General features: G+C 39.9%; 1 protein-coding gene across 5 annotated transcripts in view; it reads left to right on the plus strand.

Annotated features, from left to right (window-relative positions):
- The window catches only part of NAV2 (neuron navigator 2), a 419,911-nt gene that overhangs the window by 239,624 nt on the left and 164,574 nt on the right, over window positions 1–15,713 (plus strand). The window lies entirely within an intron of this gene.

Raw genomic sequence — 15,713 nt, forward strand, 5'->3', positions numbered from 1 at the left:
TGCAACTATATCTCTTTGTCCCCAGATAACCTGCCGCTAACTGATTAACAGTTACAGCACAGAATGGCCTTTGCTGCCAGGAAAGAAAGTCATCAAGCTTCTTGCTTTCTTTAATGTTATATTGCATGGTACTTGATTTTTCTGCTCTGGAGTCATCAGGCACGGGGCCAAATCCTGTTTCCACTGAGGTCCATGTCGAGGTTTCCACAACAAGGCTGAAGAACGCATGTGCTCTTGGAGAAAGTGTATGTTGATGGGACAATCAGAAATCTGTTTTGGGAGAAGTAAGTTTAAAGATGCTGTCGATCACCAGGTCATTTTGGGACACACCTGTACTGCTAAGGCCAGCTAATTTTCACCTGACAGTGGTTGGACCTTTGAGGGTTGTTGTTATCTTGCACCTGCAATCACATCCTCCCTTGGGCTCTCCAAGGTGTGTGATGTGTGTATTGTGTCTTCAGCCATGTAGTGATTTTTGAGCTGTAGCTCTTCAAGTGAGGAATAACTGCCACTTCAACATTAGAAGATCTGCTTATGATGATACATTCTATCTTTGCTTCTTAAATGTGAATATTAATAATCTATTTTGAAGAGTGTAGCTGATGAGGTGACAACACTGTATGCATAACTTATCTCCTCATTGAGGGAGCCAATCTGACCCTATGAAGCAGGCAGGACATTCATTACAGACTTGAGTGGATGCTAGGGCAGCCCTACTGTAAGATTCTACAGTTTATATGCAAATAGAAGTGCACAGAAATCTATTCAGGGTCACTTTGAGCTAAAGAGAAAATGCTTAATAGATTTAGTTTGTTCTAGAGGTCAAACAGTACCTTGAATCCAAACTGTGTAAAAGTAATAGCTTATTTTTTATGATAGTACTTGATATCAGGCTTATTATCCATTCTTAAACCAACTTTTTTATTTTACGAAATAAAGATCCTTTAATGTCATTTTGAAGGTAGAGCAATTGGAGGATCTGCTACATGTGTTTAACAATAATGTGAATGGGGCCATGTGCTGGGTTCAATTTGGTGTCAGCTGTTCATTGCTGATCTTAGACTGATTAATTTAATGTTCTCTGACATTTGCTCAACAAGCTTTTTTGCTGTGTTTTTTTTTGCTGACAAGTGATTGCCGGTGAATTGACTGATGAGAGAATAAGGGAGTCTCAAGATAGCATAAAGCAGTTTGCAACACGTTTGGGGCCCCATGGATCATTTGCTAAATATTGGGAAAGAGAGAGTTATTTTTAACCCTATGTAAAAATTATAGGTTTATTACTTTGTTAGACATCTGCTTTACCGGTTAGGCACAACTGATGCTAATTGTGTTTAATCCTTCTGTGAGGGTGGAGGCTGGTCCCAGGGCTAGTAAGTACTTTTATGAGGTCTGCCAGTCTTAGCTGCGCCCATGGAAATATCAGCCTGCTAATCTGATCTTTGGGTTATTTGCTTTTTGAGCAAAGCATCTGCAGAGAGTTGGGAAAACAAAATGTCAGCAGCGTGAAGCAGGTGTCCCCGAAGCATTTACTCCCTTATCTTTATCTCTTACTATGTTGTCACATAGTAGTTTATATAAAGTTTAAAGGATCATACTAAAGAGGTATGAGTGTTAAAAACACTACAAAGCCTAGATTGTCAGAATACTTTAAATGTGCTATTTACCATTATTTACACTAACAAAAAAAAAAAGAAAAATTGATAATGGAGAAATACAGAAAGATATCTGCTAAACAATTCTATCATACATGAAAGTTTAATTCAGAATTTTATTGATAAGAGCTTCTTTACTGCTTCACTGGTTTGCAAAACAGCGGACAAATGTCAGCATATAAAACTACACAGACTTTGCCCCTTATACAACAGGCAAGTGCTAATAACTTTTCTTTTGGACTGTAGCTTGGCTTTACTACCTAATGAGAGGGATCAAGTCCAATCTAGGGTACCAAGCATCAGCATTATTCCACGCCATTTTTTTATACCACATGCCATCTTGTTTTTCTTTGTTCTTTTTTGATAGGAACGGTTGGACTCGATGATCCGGTGGGTCTCTTCCAACCTGGTTATTCTGTGATTCTGTGTGATTCTGTTTTCTGGCTACAATCTCAGCATCTGAGATGGCTCGATTTTTAAGTAATCACAATCCCTACCAGTTACTGCCTAAGGTAGTTTTAAGTGCAGAAAAATAGTCCTTTGGGGACAGTATCTGGCATGGTCATCATCACTGCAAATGAGCTATTTAGTGTGCCTTTTAAATTGGGATGCCAAAGGCTGATTTTCCTACTCAACCTGTAGAAGATGACAGTTTCACTGGAGTACCAGGAAATTTAGTGAACATGAAGTTGTGCTTCAGCTGCTTCTGGTGTTAGGGCGAAAAACTGAATGTTGGTGGTTTTGTGAAATTTTTAAAGCACTTAACATTTAGCCTGTGTTGATTTGCTGCTTTTTATCTTAAATGGAATTCTTGCTAAGGCTGGTAAGATGTTGATATGTTTAGAGTAAATTTCTTAATGAAATCTGATTTTGTGGTTTCTTTTATGGCCATGGTCACTTAATGGTGACCTTATTGCCTGAAGATTAAAGTGCAGGATTCCTTATAGTGGAACTTGAGGTTTTAAAAGAAAACTTCAACCAATCTGTTTTTAAGGCATTTATGTGAAAAAAAAAAAAAAAAAACAATGGGAATACTATTGAATTTAGATATTTCTCGCTTTTTAAACATGAGATTGTGCTCTCATCACTTAGTTTCTCCTGGAATCTTTGGGTCTTCTAGATAGCACTGTGGCCAGAGTGGATGAACTGACACTAATTTCTATAAGGGTCCATTTTTCCCAAATCCTGCTCTAAATATAAACTTGCCCTGTGGAGCAGAGCAGCAGCTGCCTTTGTCAGCTCTTAGACAGTTCAGTGGGATTTTTGTTCTTTATTAGTCTTTGTGTCAGAATCGCTCTGATAGGGACAAGCATGCGCTCCTTTAATGCATGCCTATAAATGTCACTCACCTCTGTGAGGTCCTTAAGCTGATGTCCCCGTCCGAGCTGCAGTGCCCAGAACCACACACTAATTGTCAGTTGCCTGATTCAATCCTCCTGATTTGCACAGGGTGTCATCAGCTTACGTGCTTTGAAATGTATTCGTCATTTTGCCAAGCCAGCCGTACGTGTTATAGTGGTGAACGCGATCATGAAAAGTCCACTGCTGAGCACTCTTGATCTCCAAGAATCCAATAGCGATGGTTCAGGAGAAAACCGGCAAGAGAGATCTATGAGGTTGTTTGTAGAGGTAAAAATGGATCATGTGTAGCATTGTAGTGATTAAGAGATTGGACAAAAAAAACCCTTGAAACAAAAGTATTGCCAAAGGTGTTAAAAACAAAACTGCGAAAATAATCGTCCAAAAAACAGCGTGCAAATGATTGTATGGTAGAATCACCACTGTTTTTTGAAACAAAACAAAACACAAGAGGAAAAACCCCACACCAAGCAAGTTTCCTGTTTCTTTTAATAGTAATTTTCATTTTCATTCACAACTTGACCATCTGCCTGTGGTTTAATTCATTTGCTACAATTCCAAGTTTTAGGAAGTGCTTTTACCCTGCCTTTTGGAAAAAATGGTCTATGACCTATAATCTCAACATTGTGTTACAAAAGCTATTGCAAATCTTTGTCTTTCTTGACCTGTTTCTAAAGCTTTAAGATGATGCAGAAGACAACTGAAGAAAGTAATGCTACAAATATTAGTTGTGTTTGAGCAGGAAAATAAGCAACCAGTCCTGATGGCCCCCCCCTCCCCCTAGGACTGGTTTCTCTGTGGTTTATTTTTAAATTAAGATTTTAGAATATAGGTATGCATGTGTCCTTCTCTTTGTCTTTCTTTTTTTTTTTTTTTTTAAACTTGCAGCATGCTCTTTGTTCTGCATTCCTCCAACCCTTGCTCCAGGCAAAAAAGAATAACTGATTTTGCTGATGCCCATAAGCCTGGTTTCTGTGCTGGGTAAGCTCTGTCCTCCCGAATGATTACCAGTAAATTGCTCTGATTTTATCTGCAGCTAAGCCAGTGCTGTTATCTGATGTTCCTCGAAACCGCATATAGATGTCCTTTCACCTGCACCATGTGTGAACATTTGACCACATCTATAGGATGGATCAAAGTGAATGTTCTTGTCTGAAGGAAAATTAAGAGTTTACCAAGTTTTTTATGTGTAAAAGCCAAATGTTGAATAGCTACGAATCACAAACAAATGACCACAATGGATTAGTTACAGGGGTTTATAATTCCATATTATTTTTCTCATTAAACCTGTCACCCAGCTAATTTTAAGCACAAAGGTTTGCTGGAGTAACGCTTTCCTAGGTGTAGGTGTTCAGGCAGAAGCAGGACTTGCCATGGGAAACTAAATACAGGATCTCACACAGAGAAAGGGATTATGTAGGTGTGCATAAATTACCTAGGAATTTGAGTGATGGAGGCCCCTGTGAGCACTGCCTGTTGTCAATGCATTGTGCTTCCTGAATTCTCCAGAGCTTGTAGGTCTTTTGATAAAGCTCTTTGCTGCCATGTAGTTGTTAAAAGAGTGTTAATAATAATAGAAATATTTCAGCCATCCACATTTGGAAAAAGTATGCATCAACAGAGATGATGAGGAACTAAAATAATAAACTGTTAGCCTGGGAGGTCGTGCTGTTCAAGACTTAGCAATTCCAATTAAATGTCTTTATGTTAAAAACCTTTGTGCTGAGAATAGATGAAATGCACAATTGATCTACCTCCTGACAGTATTATTAAAAGGACCATGTTCTATACATATTTCTGAATAAGGCTTCAGGAGTGGTGCAAAAATGATTCCTTTGCTTGAGTGGGTTTTTTTTCAGGATGGTGCAGAGGCCTTGAAGTGGCCTCTAGCTGTGCAAGGAGGCTCTCGAGAGATGCCCGAACCTCCTGCGCTTGTGGGAATGGTGCCTGTACTTTCATTTCTAGATCAGCCATAAAATATTGTTGTAAATTATTAATCACTAGCCTGCTTTAAATTTTACTGTACTGGATTATTTTTTTTTCCTGTTGTAGAAGGCTGTGTCAAGGGTTCAGTATCAGAAATATCAGTGAAACCCTACAGCATTGATTTTAATCGCCAGATCAATGAAAGCATAGGCTGCTGTCATGTCAGTGAACCTCTCTAATTAGGAGCATAGGGTTTGCTGTTGCAGATCAGACTGATGGTCTGCTGAGTCTCTGAATCTTGCATCCTGCCTCCAGCAACACCCGCTCTGGCTGGCTTGGATGGAGGCAAACCTTCCCCTCCCTCCTTCCCCAGTAATGCATAAGGTCAGCAGGGTATGAAGAAGCAGAATTTTCCTCTTATAGCGTGCAGAGGATCATTCTTCATCCCAAAGATAGTGAATTGGTGTCTGGGGTCTTGACCAGCATGTCTGTAAATGGCCCTTGGGGATAAAAATGTTTATCCTTTTATATAGCTGTAAACTCTAATTACTTACAGAGGGATATTTCTTAAATTCTTCATACATCTACAAATAGATTTGACTGAAAAGGTCTAGTTTTGTGACACAGATTATGATGGAGAAAGGGGAACTAAGGAGTTTTCACTATAGCCACTGTACTTAAGTAATTCTTTTTCCTGTGTTCCCTTAGTAATTCTTTTTCCTGTGTTATCATGGATGGGGACACTGCACGTTTGAGTTTGATCTGGGGCCAAATGCACAGCTTTAACCCTTACCAATTGTCTTCTAACTGTATAATTGCATATAGATCATAACATGGAAAGTGCTCCAGACCCCTTAAGTGGAAGCAGGAGGAACTAAGCTGAAAGCAGGCTCAGCATAGACAATTTAATTTAGAAAGTTATCAGGCAGTAGAAGATTCAGTTAGATGCGTATCTGTGAAACAGATGGTCAACTGCAAGATAATTAGATCAGGTTTGTTATGTTTGTGGAAATTAATTCAGCACTTTATTTGTTTGTTTCAACTCACTTGTATGATTTGGTAAGCGCTTAGCAGGCGCAGTGGATGAAGACGACCTTATTCTTTTGTGTAAAACATGGCAAAGTCCTGGTGACCCCTGGGTATGCAGAAAGCTTTTTGCTGTAACCTGATTTCTAGGATGTGTAGCAATATACTAAGAGACATAAGAAAAACAGAAATGCTGCCACCTATGGATAAATGGTAGTCAGTATTTTCAAATACAAGATTTTTTTCTCGAGATCTTGTTAGCAAAATGTTTATGGCTGAACACCTGTGTTGGTGGTGTCCCCCATGTGTGTTTGTGTAAATATATCTATATATAGCTTTTTCACCTCTTTAAAAGTAAGGGTCAGATTTTAACAACACTGGAAATTCAGCACTTTTTTTTAGGTTTTTAAGAGGTATCTGAAGTTTTCTGAAAATTCGGTTGTTTATTTTGATGGCTATGTGGAAGTTGAGCTCTGAGTGGGATGCTGAACCCTTCTGAGATTCTTGGTCTTTTTTTGCATGTTTGGGATTGAGTCTTTGCCACACAAATTAGTGCTCAGCTGTCACAAAGTATTTTTTGCTATCTTGAAAATGCAGCTTAAAATAAAAATAGGCCTTTCAAAACTAGGTCACACCTAAGATTTGTCTAGCCAACTGTCCCACTTCTGACACTGCCGAAGAGCAGGAGCAGCATTAGAAGATTGTCAGAAATAGAAGCATGGGTAGAATATACAAAAACATTTTGAGGAAGATAATTGGCACATTCTTTTCCCCAAATCTCTTTGTGGTACTGGCCTTCCTCAAGTCCCTTGGTCTCTCGTTTCTGCCTTGCACTCCCAGACCACTGCCTGTTGCCATGTGTGTAGCAGCTCTTGATGCTCATCACACTCCATGTTCCCTTCCATCGAGTTGGCTTCGTTCACTTGTTGGGAACCAAGTGTATTTAAGATTTGAAGTTAGGTAGAAGGTTTCATCAAGTTACAGTGTTTCTGGTATTTCTTTTTCCAGAATCTCTTTGTGTTATTGGTTTGTTTGAGCATTTATAGATAAAGAAGTGGTGTAAATGTTGTTGTCAAAGGAACGCGAAGGCCTGATTCTCTGCTTGCTGCAAAAAGAAGGAATACCAAGGGAATGGCAGGAAGATGGGCCAGGAGAAGGTTAGGTTGGACATGAGGAAAAGGCTGTTCACCCAAAGGATGGTGGAGCACTGGAACTGCTCCCCAGGGTAGCAATCATGGTGCTGAGCCTGACAGTATCCAAGAAGTGTTTGGACAACACCTTCAGACACGTGGTGTGAACATTGGGGTTGTCCTGTGCAGGGACAGGAGTTGGACTCGATGATCCTTGTGGGTCCCTTCCGACTCAGATGTTCTGTGATTCTCAATCTTACCATTAATAATATTTAGAAATAATTAAATTAACATGTCATTCTCTGATGAGCAGCTTCGTTACCGCATTCCTGTTGAGAAGAATTAGATTTATGCTAAGTAATTGAAATTTGAGTAATGCTTGAAGTGAGTGTGCGATCAAGTGCATCCTCAGGCTTGGGTCTTGTTTCCTCCTTCTTTCGTTCCTTCCATCTCCAGATTTTGCATTCATCTTGCTTGACAGATAGATTGATTAACAGGTTGTTGGCCTCCATTACTCACTTGCACTGATTTTTTCCTGCATTTCTTGGTTACATATTGCTTCATATCCTTCCAGATGTTAGAGAGCCCTACCTCATGCCAACTTTTGGTAACTTCAGAGGCATTGCCACTTGTGAAAAATCTTAAACACCGAACTAAATTACATTTTACAGAATGCAGTGCAAATGATTAATTATTTTTCAAGTGGCATTAGGCATACTGTTCATGGGAGCAGAGAATAGTGTGCTGGGGACTTTAGACTGAACCTACCCAGCCCCTGGTTTTGAAGACTCAATTTTTTCAATCAGGCACTAAGCAGACCCAAAAGGGAATGCTATCTTGTTGTTGTTGACTAAAAGAGGGCTAGGATTTGGTCTCTTTAAGTGAGACAAAAGCCAATTTCTTTAATTCCCTGATCCCCAGAGCATATTGCTTTGGTTAAAGTTTAAGAAAAGCCTTTGGAGTGTTTCTGGCCTCACTTTTTAGGTGACTTTTGTCTTCACACATCACCAGAAGTTGAAATGGTTTAGAGTCATGTGCCTTTGAGACCAATCTAGTGTTCACTCGGAGTTGTTTCACAACTGCGACGGTTGTTTTGGTAAATTAATCCTCTTAAGCAACCAAGAGAAAACGGAATAGGGGAATGAATTTGTGCTTAAGATGCTACATGGCAAGCCAAGTTTCATTTCCAGCCCTCTTCAGATTGTCATCGTCTCTCGGATTCTTTTTTTTACCCTTTCTTTCTCAAAGTCCAGTCCAGCAGTGGTAGTTTGTCCTTTTTGATCCTGCATGCAGCCGTGGCTGTCTGCCCAGAGGACATGATACTGAAGCCATGTAGATTAGTCCCAAAATTACATTTTGTTTGGGAACTGAGCATGTTGAGTATTGCAGTATTGGATGCTTATAGCATGAAGTTATATTTAAGACTAGCTCCCTGAAGTTAGATCTCTTCTTTCTTCAGTGGTCAGGGTTTTGGGGGGAGAATATGTGCAAAACTCCCCCCTTCTCACACGCAGTCCAGTGCCTGTCTCTGACTCTGCATTAGCAGTGGTTTCTTGTCGCAGTCAAGTGTTCCTGGGGACATCGGGGGTGCAGCACTTAGTGCTGTGTAGGTAAGGCAGCCTCTTCATGTCTGGGATGGTCACAGGATGTTATATTCCTTTCAAACAACATCAAAGCCCTGTTCATCCCCCACTTCCCAAAACCAAACACACACCTCTGCTGACCTGAGTGGGCTTTGCTGTTAGGAGAGCTGGTCTGGAGACAGCGTGGCTACCAAGTTATTTACTTTTCACGGAGGAGTTGAAAGACCCACATAGATTTGCTCTGGCAGAAGTGTGCCTTTTGAAAAAGAAACAGTGGAAATGTCAGACGTCTGTCCTTCAGCTTGGCAAGAAGGGAGGTGAAGCAGTCCCTGCCTCTCACCTTCTCAGCATTGGCAACATTCTTTTTTTAATATGAAAAAAAATCAAGCAAAGCAGTTTACAAGGACCAATTCTCTGTGGTTTTTTTGTTTGTTTGCTTGTGGGTTTGGGGTTGTTTTGGTTTTATTTTTTGAGGAACACCAGCAATACAGTCAGACCGTGGGACCAGTCCATACCAGACCTTGCTCGGGGATCGTAGGCAGGTTGTGCAGGTGTCCACTTCAGATCCAGTTCAGCCTTGTACTTTTTACTTTGCATTTGTGGCAGATACAACCTTCAGACCTTTGATCAATATTGTGAATGCTCCAAATTTTGGAAAATGATATGTCAGGGTTTTTGTTTGGCCTGTTAGAAATGTAGGGATGGCATACAACATTTTGGATTTCCATTCACAGCGTAGATTTCCAAAGGCATTGGGAGTATATAGATGAAGATTGTCTATATTGTGGGTAGAAAGTCTTTTGATTGTGTAAAAAAGTGAAACCACAGAACAACATACAAAAAAGGCAAGAAATTTTTTTAGTATTTGTCTTCTAATACCAAAAGTCTTTTAATGCTGAGTTGTCTTTTAAAGCTGAAAGAAGGAAGATTTAGGTTAGATGTTAGGAAGAATTTTTTTCCTTTGAGGGTGATGAGACACTGGCCCGGGTTGTCCAGAGAAGCAGTGGCTGCCCCATCCCTGGAGGTGTTCGGGGCCAGATTGGATGAGGCTTTGAGCAGCCTGGTCTAGTGGGGAGGTGTCCCTGTTCATGGCAGGGGATTGAAACTGGGTGATTGTTAAGGCCCCTTTGAACCCAAACCATTCTATGATTCTATGAATGCCTACAGTGTCTAACACAAATGAGCAAACTTTGCTTGCTACAAATAGTTTAATTACTTGAGTCTGTATATAAAATATATTGATCCTATTTGCAATCGATGTCAAACATTGAACCTCTGTGTTAGAGAAAATGGTAAGAGAAGGGAGCAGTGGGGAGTGAGGGAAGAGCTGCAGGAGAGGTGGGAGTTGTAAAATGTGACAGTGTAAGAAATCTGAGCACTGTGCATGTGTGACCTCAGCTAAAATTAACTGGCCAGGCTTCACGGGCCAGCAGATATATAATCATTTAACTGTAGACCCCTTGAGAAGCAAGGACTCGAGCAGTTCATGTTAAATATGCCAATAAGTAGTACCAACATTCAGGTTCCTGCTCGCGGGAGAAGTAAACTTTCCTGTGACCATTATAAAACAGTAAGCAAGCAGCTCTTTGTTCCTTGGTAACAGCAGCGGGGCTATTGAACAGAACCAGCTTCAGCCTCAGAAGTGATCTGGGTTTTTTTCACCCCCCTCATTCTTCTGCAGCATGCGGCTTCTTAAGATTTTCTGTGGTTTCTCTTCGGAGTAGAAATGTGTCACTTGTTCAGATAAGCCCTTTTCTATTGCTATTCATGTGTGATAGTGTAACTGAGTGTATTTCATGTATGAGAACTGTGATAATTGAAAATAATTTGGTATGTCCTTTAGGTAACTTCTTAGAAAACACTGAAAAATAGTTCATTTGTTTCTCTTGTTGTCTAGAGTCAATGATATTTTGCTGGCATGAGATCAATTCAGTTGATTCGCCGTGGCCAAATAGCTCAGAATGGGTTTTGCTGATCAGCTCAGCAAGCTAAACTGTTGCACATTTGGATATGCAAAGGAATTGATGCAGGTGTGAATGTAATCTCATTTCTATTCAGGACTTAAAATGTTTTGCAGGCGGGAATAAGAGAGCGGCCACCTGCTTGGCTTAGTGTGCGATTCCAATTTGAAGGAGATCTGTGTATGGCAAACACATATAATGAGAGCTTTGAGAGCAGAGCTTGCTGGATACCAGCACAATCGCTGGCCTTACTTCACCTTTTAGCTGGTGCACAGGAAAAAGTTGCTTTGGTATAAAATATTTGCCTCTGTATAGGCATTGACTGTCGGTAATGCTGTTCAGAATGTGTGCAGTTGGGAGGTAGGGGGGGAAGAATATCTCTTTATTCCTCTTTTATATTAAATATAGTAAAATATTCAGTAAAGTAAGAGTAAAAAAGGTCCTGGATTGGCAATTTAAAGCATATTACTTATTTAACATCCACCAAAGATTTGCTTTACACTGACTCAGAGTAAATGGTGGCTGCCCTGAAGTGTGGACAAGCTAAGGCTCTATTACTGGAAAGGATTGCAAGCTAAAATTGACACACAGCTTGGCTGTGTGCTGTGAGTCAGCCAGTTACTTTGGAATAGTAGTCATATGCATGAGAATAGCTTTTCCCTGTTGGGAATAAGGATTTAAAGAGAGAGAAATAAATAATCTGTGGTGTTTGTTGAAATCACTTATTTCTTTTATGTAACTTCCATAAGATGAATGTGTGTAAGTGACCAGTAAAATATAATACTAAGTGGAATACGTCCCACCAACTGACTACTAGTTTAAAGCTGTTCCAACAAAGACTTGCACACGTAAGTAAAATAAATCAGTTTGTTTAGTTCCACTTAGTAAATAATTTTAAAAAATTGTTATCTCTGTCTCCTCAGAGAAATGGGAACCAAAACTTCAGTTACAGCTGCGTTCCCAGTAGTTGAAGATAATTGTTCCAGCACTTTAGAAAATTGATGGTATTTTACTGGTATCGTATTAGATACTAATTAACAGTAACAACTATTTTTAGGAGATTACAAAGGTTACCTTCCTTTCAGGAAGGTAATTTTACCATCTCACCTGCTTATCGGAAAGACTCAGCCCATCATCACCTCACTTGGAGTTTCTGGTGTTTTCCTGCCTTTATGCTAGTAACGCCAAGGTTCTGTAGGATGGAGTAAACAAGTCCCCAGGCTCCCATCCTGACTTTCAGGGGGCTTCTAGTATCTCTGAGAGTAAAGGAGACAGGTGCAGCCTAAGGCTAATGTGCCTGCTCTGACTTTACCATTCACTGCCTGCACCGTATGTCCTCGTCTCTCTCACAGCTGGTGATCACTCGCTGTTCACGGATGTGTTTAAGGATAGTCTATTTTTATTTTTGCTTCGTATTCTACTCTCAACATACCTTTAGCAGTATCCTTAAAGAAAAGGAGCAGATATAGCTCTTTCCTCAAAGACCAGCAACAATAACAGGGAGAAACACAATGCTTTATACACTATTCTGTGCCTGCTTTTTCAGCATCTTTTGGGGTTTTCTTCTTCCTCTTGCAAGAATTTCCATTGGGGAAAAATCCAAAGCCTTTCGGATGCCAGCACAAAGCTTTACTCCTTCTAGAAGAGCCAGTACTGTCCTTTTAGTGGGATCTGTGTCATGGTGCAGTTGTCAATACAGACTTCTTGCGGGATTTAGGAAGAGCACAAGGGCAGGTGAGGCCACAGATTGTAAGAAATCCCTGATAAAAGGTCTGTCACCAATGCTGTTAAACTTAATTTTACCTTTTGGGTTTTTTTTTTTTACCATGTGCTTCTGATTGTCCTTTTGCTAGTAACTCAGCAAAATATCAGCCAGGTCATTGTCAGGACCATAACCTCTATGCACATTCCATATAGCTGTTATTCTCAGGGTGGCCCCTTGGAGCTAGAGATGCTTCTGAGGGATGAGTTTTCCACCTAAGCCTTTGACTTTAGCTCTTTGCCTCTGGGCTTTGCAGTGTCATATCTATTAATAAGATCATTATATTGAAGTGTAGCATGGATCAGCATGAAACTGCGATTAGTGTTACCAGACAAAAACTGTGATTTCGCGACTCTGCATGTGGGCAGCAATGAGTATCCAATGGGCTTTCCTACTCCATATAGCATTTAAACAACTGCAGGCATTCCCATTAGGATCATCTCAACGTGTTGTGTCTATTTTTAGGTTCTGAGAGGGGTTTTTTGCTGTGAATTTTAGTAGGCAGTGTTGTTTGGGTAGCAACAAGACAGGCATTGCATTATAATGGGTGTTCTGATGGAGTTCATCCGTGTGACTAACCCCGCTATTCAATCATGAAAAAAGCCTTGCTTTGCTCTAATTATGCTACATGATGTCAAAAAGATACTCTTCAGCTGTTCCCAGATTTATAAGAGCCTGATTTGTGATAATTATCAGAAGACAACAATTGGGGTTTGATTAGTTAGGAACTGACATGGTGAGGGAGGGAAGGGAAGGTTTGAAAATGTACTTGGGCATTTACTATAATTAGATTTTGTGGAAATTAATAACAACAAAGACGTTCAGGTGTGTTTTCTACTCATTGCATAGAAGAGGGAATTTCCTTTCAAGTAATTTTGTGTGATCCCTTCCATTTCATAATGTGCATATTTCATAATGTGCATATTTCATAATGTGCATATTTCATAATACCAACGGCGAGGCAAAAATCATTGCTTATTCCTTACATTTCTGTTTGGGACTGCATTCCATTTAAAGGACACACCGGGGTACATGGTAATACCTGACACCTTAATCTAATTGCAGCTGCATGGATGTACTGGGTCTCCTTTATGATCTGGCTTTGTTTCCTGGCTTTGGCTAACTATGGGAGCAGAGGAATATAGGCGTACGGGTGGTGTGTTTGACCCAATATGTTAGCAGATCAAGCAGAACCTGCCCATCAGTGTGTCTGAGCACCCAGGTATTGCCACGTTGCATCCAAAATATTATCTGGAGAAAGGAATATTATAGTTTGAGATGCCAGCTTCAGACTGGTGTGGCTAAGTAGGAAAACCCTGGTTTATTTGGCTTTTTGGTTGATCTTTCCAAGGTTAAAAAGACTGTATGAATTACTTCTAAGTGCATGGAAGCTTCAGGGTTTTTGGTTTTTTACTAGTCAGTTCCTCAGCCCTCCCCAAGTGCTTGATGGTAGCTGTGTGGTCCGAAGAAGCAACCTGTTCTGCAAAAGGCACCTTTTCTGAGGATTTTCTGTGGTGATGGTGTTCTGCAATGTACTCAGGGTGTGATTAATAGAGGTGTCTTAGTGCCATCAGAAATGTTGCCTCAGACCTGAAGGGACAAGAAAATGCAGAGGTCTCCTAGGTGGCCTAGTGATCTTCCAGCCTTCTTTACAGACAGCTTTCAGAAGCTTTAGAATTTAGGGGGGATTGCTCAAAACCTTGCTACTTCATGCAATGGTGTTTGAGCTGTGACTCATTGTATACTGAATATTTCCAAAATCAATATTTACCTGTAATGCCCTTAATTCAAACCTTATGGAAGCAGACTTTACCTATAATACTTTTAATTCAAACTTGATCAATTGAGGAGGTGAGAGGAAGAGAGAAGAAAAAACATCTTGCACGTTTGTTTTTAATTTGTTCCCAGATTATTGAAGAAAATAAAGCCACGAAACAGCTGAGTCCACCTTTAAAAAAAGCCAGAACTTAGACCCAAGTTAAACATTAACCTAAGTGGTCTCGGGCACAAAGACCTGCTTATAGTGATAAGGACCAAGTTGTGTTGTTTGCTTCATTTTACTGACTAAAATAATGAAGCTGCTCCAATGATTTTCACACTGTGTGCAATCACTGAAAAGCCCGTGTTGGTATATATAATAGGGCAGTATCTGGTTACAGTGGGTCAGATATTTCATATTGCAAGATTTTGTGGGTTTTAGTTAAGTGACTTTTAAGGTGTTTTTATTGTGAATATTCAAACATTTGCTGAAAATGCCTGAGGGACAGTCAGAATTCATGACCAGAGATAGGCATATGTGAATGGAAAGTTTCTCACCAGTGTTTTCCTGGCTATTTTGTTATTGTTTTCCTAGTTACTTACCTGGTTTTGAACATTTGAAAACACTATGTGCTTTGAAACATTTTACACGTGTCTAGAAATAGCAACCATTGTATACATTTTTTTCACTTGTTTGTATGGAAAAGGAAAAGAAACATTAGGAATCATATTTGTCGTCAGTTACAAAGACTTGCAACAAACAGGTCTTGAAAACATCCTGGAAAGTTTCCATAATTAGCTTAATATATGCCATAAAAATGAGCTGTGACCATGAAGAGCTACTACAGTAAGCCTGGAAAATATTGATTCCATAATAATGCTTCAGAGCGCATAAATATATAGCCCAGTCAGTTCAAAAACAATTTGCACGGTATGCATATTGCAAAATTATGTGGTATAATTAAGTTTTTTAAGAGAAGCACAGATTTATTATATTCGTATCTTCCTGCAAAAGGCTTTCCTACTTAACTAGTTGAATGACATAATATTCCACATGCTTGAAAACACCAGAAACAAATATTTTCTCCATACTGGTACACATTATTGATGCATTTAATGGAGTATTTTATAATAAGCATGAAAATGCCGCTTGCAATTCTGATACCAAACACGGGCATTGACCTCTGCATACATAGTGAGGTTAAGAATAATTTGCTAGCTTTGGACTGTGGGTATTTGGGGGTGTTTCAGGTAGTCTTCTTTACCCAGCAGGATTTGTTATGGGAGCTAGGAATTTCTTTGATGCTGCTTTTTTTTTATTTACAAGGTGTGAACAGAAGATCCAGTGTTCCTGGATGTGGTAGGAATTAGTGTAGTAGCAATCAGCTCCGAAATAGCAGTTTTGCAATACCCACCGTGCGTTCTCATGCCATAATTTGACTGAAAAAAGAGTTCTAGCTGTCTCTCAAGGTCTTGCTGGTGGTGTAATTTCAGGCTTTGCTAGGAGGAGTCTGCTCTGCCTGTTCTCTGTGCTTGTGCTCTCTTAACTCCAG

The sequence above is a fragment of the Phaenicophaeus curvirostris genome, chromosome 5 (genome assembly GCF_032191515.1).
Source record: "Phaenicophaeus curvirostris isolate KB17595 chromosome 5, BPBGC_Pcur_1.0, whole genome shotgun sequence".
Taxonomy (NCBI): Eukaryota; Metazoa; Chordata; class Aves; order Cuculiformes; family Cuculidae; genus Phaenicophaeus; species Phaenicophaeus curvirostris.